The 4,538-nt window shown below is 57.8% G+C and overlaps 1 pseudogene; it reads right to left on the reverse strand.

The window, feature by feature from the left end:
• Positions 1 to 489: 489 nt before the first annotated feature.
• LOC138071768 (uncharacterized protein CXorf49 homolog) lies at positions 490 to 4,065 on the reverse strand (annotated as a pseudogene).
• Between the last annotated feature and the right edge of the window lie 473 nt (positions 4,066 to 4,538).

Consider the following 4,538-nt stretch of genomic DNA (forward strand, 5'->3'; position numbering starts at 1 on the left):
TGCCAACGTGGCCAGACAAGGCCCTCAGTGAACCCAGACCAGGGGCACTCTGCTGCCTTGATGGCCTGGATGGTAGCAGAGGCTGACCCAGAGTTCCCACCACAGGATGCCAGAGGTACTGTTCTGGAAAAGGCTCTGATATGGAGTGGCTCCCCACCAGGCCTTGCCCCACTCCCCCAACCCCTACCCCCCAGAGAGGGGACAGAACACAGAATATGAGAAGTCCTTTAATCAAAAACCGCTGTGAGACTGGGGCAGAGAGGGGGCAAAGCAAGGGGCAGAGGATGCCCTGGTGGAGGCAGAACAGGAGGCAACAAGCTTGGCCACAGCTCACCAGCCCCGGAGGTAACAGCTGCTCCTCTTGCAGAAAGATGTTGGGCTCAACCTGTGAAACAGCAGAGTCAGGGAAGAGCCTCAAGCCAGGGCAGCCCACAGCCCTGCTCAACAGCCAGGACTGTGGGAAGGAGTATGGTGTGTGTAACACTCACTTTAAAGCATCTGGAACTTGTCAGCCAGGTGCTGCATGGCGGCCGCAACAGGGAGAGGCACAAGAAGGTGCTCCAGACAGACAGACATAGAAGCCTGTCCCCCTGTCCCCGTGGGGAACCACCTAGCCCTACAACCTGAAACCCATCCCACTAGCCCCAATGCAAAGAGCTCTGGGCCTGATCACCACCCACCACCTGAGTGAAATGTGGAACTATTTCCTAAAACGAACCAAAATGTACCAGCAGCTCTCAAGTTCAAAAATTGTCTCGCAAACAAACAATCTAACAAGAACCTTAGAGGCCACACCAGATCAACAAGGCATCTCTACAAGTCCTATCAGAAGGAGCTCTCAGGACTCGAATGGCTGGCAGAGTGTGCACGCAGTCCACACGGTACTTTGTTACTTGTCCGCACGCCCAGCTGAACATGCACCGCACGCTCCAAGGACAGGCTTGCTAGGTTCTCCTCCCCACAGGAATGCTGATCCCTACGAGGCCCCCTGCACCTGCAGCCCACCCCACCCTAAGGGCCCACCCTGCTTCTGCACTAAGAACCCACTGCTCTCTGTCCCTGACTCCTCATACCTAATTGCTCTTTAAGGTCGTCTATTTCTCTCTGTAGCACCAGACACTAGGCCAGTTGACATGGGAGGAAGAGAAAAGGTTAGTATACACTGCCCCCCTGTCACCTCCTTTTTCTCCTCTCCACAGGGCCATGCATCCCAAAGCCAGATGTCTAGAAGGGCAAGGGAAAGACTTTTTTCAGTGGAAAGGAGGTGGGCTCCTTCTGACGGGTGTGGGATGGGGACGAGGCAGGGAGGTCCACACATTTCAGTTGAACTTGGATCCAGATTCCACCATGAGGACTGGGTGTGCATTTCAAGAGCCAGAGGAAGCATTACCCAAGGATAGTCCAGCATTCCCGGTGGCTGCTGCTTCCTTTCCAGTCTTGGGGAATGGTCAGTTGGTTCCTGGTCACCTGAGAGGGAAAGGGCACACAATCCAGCTTCCCAGGCTCCCAGTGAGGTGGAAAGGGCCAACTAGGCTCTAACGCAAGGTGAGGCAGCACCTCGATCTGCTGGCAACAAGCCTCCCCTGCTCTGCCTGGCAGCCCAAACCTTCTCTATGGGCCTGCCTCCCCTGTTCCCCAAGGGCAGCATTTTCACCACTACGGTCTGCAAAGACTGTGGTTCTGGGTTCGAGCCTCTCAGAGCGGCAGCCACAGCCAGCACCTGGGAGAACAATGTGGGCGAACAGCACTTCACAGAAAAGGCTATTAACCTGCAAGTTTACAGCCAGAGTAGCTGTTGGGGCACTGTCACCGATCACCTCTGCCAAACAAATCCCACACAGAGGATGATGGGGGCCAGCTCTGTTGACACCCTGTTTCCCGTGGGAGAAGCTGCCTAGGAGCAAGGCTGAGCCCCCAGGAGAGAGAGAGAGGTTTCTGCCCTCACCCCTGGTCCCCTCCCCCCATATCAAAACCCAAGACACTCATCTGAGGATTCAGGTCCTTTGGGCATGACTTGTCCCAGGTTCAGGGCCAAGGGCTCTGAGTTTCCTGGATCCTGGGGGTCTCTGATGTGGAGGTCATCACTGCTGGGTTCTCCATGATGTGCCCATGGAGAAGATGGCCATGCCCAGTGAGTGGACAGCTAAAAGATTTTTCACTGATCTGAACTAAGGATGTGTGTGTGTATGTATGTATGTGTGTACCAGTGTATTTATATGTCTATGTCTGTGTGTGTGTGAGCAGGTGTGATGTGGGACTGGGCTGAGGCAGGGGAATGGGAAGAGAATTGAAAGGTTGATCTCTTTAGCACATTCTCTGTCAGTCAAGCCCCAGGCCAGCAGGCAGAGCTGAGCTGGGGACAACAGTGTGGCACTGAGAAAGCCTGGGGCCCCTGAAAGAAGGTTTGGGGAACAGCTAGGAAGTAGGATTCAGGAAAGTGATTCATCTAAATACTTAAGCTCTGTGAAGCTTTTAAGGGGTCCCCTCAAATCAATTCAGCTACCAGCCCTCCCTTCCTCTCTAGTCCCAGACTCTTGGAGACTGGAAACAGGCCAAGGGTGGAGAACTGAGCCCAGCACACCCAAAGTGCTACCTTAACGTTTGCCCCTAGGAAAAGGATACCAATCTGGCATCCTAATGACCCACTGATGGAGGGCCACCCAATGACAACCCCTGAGGGATGGAGAGAGGGAGCACGGGTGAAGACGTGTGTCCTGGGGGGGGGTTCGGAGGGGGAAGAGTGGGGAGAGAGGAGGGGTCTGGCCTACTCCCTTCTCCCTTTGGGACTGGGTCTCTATTTGGGTCGTTGTGTTCTCCCACCACTGCCATCACTGACACAGCCTCCCGTGCCCTCCTGGCCACAGATTTTGCCCCAGCGTCTGTGTGTATATTTCTTGGACCTCCCAAGCAGCAGAATGCCAGAGACTGGGGGCAAGGTGGCCGGTTCCAGGGGAGTGGCGCCGGTTCCAGGGGAGTGGCTGCGATTCGCTGCTCCCACGAAGGGAAGGTTCTCCCAAGGGCAGGTTTGGAGACGCCCCCGAGGGACTTCTTCTCCTGGTCTTCCTTCCTCCTAGGAGCAACCCCGCGGCAGGCTGTCTGTAGTGGCAGCTGCAGTAGCTTCCGCTACTGGTACTCCCTGATAGCTCTGCCGGCGGCCATCCTTCCCCCCAGAGCTCGCTCTGCATTTTCTTAGGTGGAGAGATGTTCAGCTCTGCATCGCCCTGCCTGTCCTGCCTTTCCACAACCGAAGTGAATCCTCGCAGAGCGGAGGACAGGAACGGGCCTGGCACGTGAAGAAGGAGATTCTCCCTGCCTTAGACAGTCGAGTGTTTGGGCGTGTTCCTGGGACCCTTGAGGCTGTTGAGCTTGGCCTGACCTCCTTCTTTGGGATAAATGCTCACCCTCATCAGCCCTCTCTCACTGAGCTCATCAGAGGACTCAGAGTTAGGACAGCAGCCCAAACGGGCCTTCCGAGGGCGGCCGCTGGTGATCCGCAGCCACGTTCAACGTACTCTTAGTGCCTCTCTTAGGGTTCCCCCAGGCCCGGCCCGCCTCGGCCCCACCGACCTGGAGAGGGCCGGCTGCAGCCAGCACTGCTGCCCACAACCCTGGGGGACCATGCCTCGACCGCTGGGACCCGCCTCGAGGTCGGCCCACAAGGAGGACTCATCGGTGATCACATAGCTCTCCGGGGACAGGTATCTGCTGACGCCCAGTACGTCCAGGCCGCTCGGTTGCCGCAGGATGGCCGCCACCGACTCGTCAGCCAGCTGCAGGGCATCGCCTTAGTCGTCGTCCAGGGAGCCAAGCCGGTCTTCGCAGCCCCACAGCACCACCACCCCCGCCCCACCCCGCTTCCAGCACCTCCCGCTCTGAGTTGAATCCCTCAGAGTTTGGGTACCCATCTCCACTCTCACCCTCGCCGCTTCGCGGTGTCCTCACCTCGGAGCCCAGTCCAGGTCCCTGCGGGGCTGTGGAGCCGGCCTGAGGGACGCGGGTCTGCTCCCTGCCCTCTGGGCTGAAACCCGCTCCCCAAACTGACACCTCATCATCTGGGAAGCTCATGTAGCGATCTGGGTGGCCCCCGGACCTGGGGTGGCGATGAGTTATCAACCGAGTTGCGATAGCAGTGGTGGTGGCAGTCACAGAAGGTGAGGCCAGCGGCGTCCAGAGCGAGCGGTCAAGCACCACAGGCACCGCACGCACAAGATTGTGGCCAACGGCTCCAGGCTTTCAGCAAGCCTGGGACGCCGGCGCCATGGCCCCCTCATTGGTCTGGTTCCTACCAACCAGCGCGTGCCTTGTTTGCCTGCCCCCTCGAAGAGTAACCAATGGGGCCAAAGGCCTCCTCCTGTTTGCTGCCAAGCCCAAGGGTCATCAGGGCAGTTGACGAGTTGGCGGGTGAAGGTGATGGCATGAGTGCCTCTGTCAAGCCTCTCGTCCCACCTCCTCCTGTCCTGCCTTCTCTTTCTGATTGCAGCCACAGCTCTGAGCCCTGACTCTGTACAAAGTGGGTGGAGCGGGAAGCAGGAGGGTCC

This window comes from Capricornis sumatraensis, chromosome X (assembly GCF_032405125.1).
Source record: "Capricornis sumatraensis isolate serow.1 chromosome X, serow.2, whole genome shotgun sequence".
NCBI classification, from domain to species: Eukaryota; Metazoa; Chordata; class Mammalia; order Artiodactyla; family Bovidae; genus Capricornis; species Capricornis sumatraensis.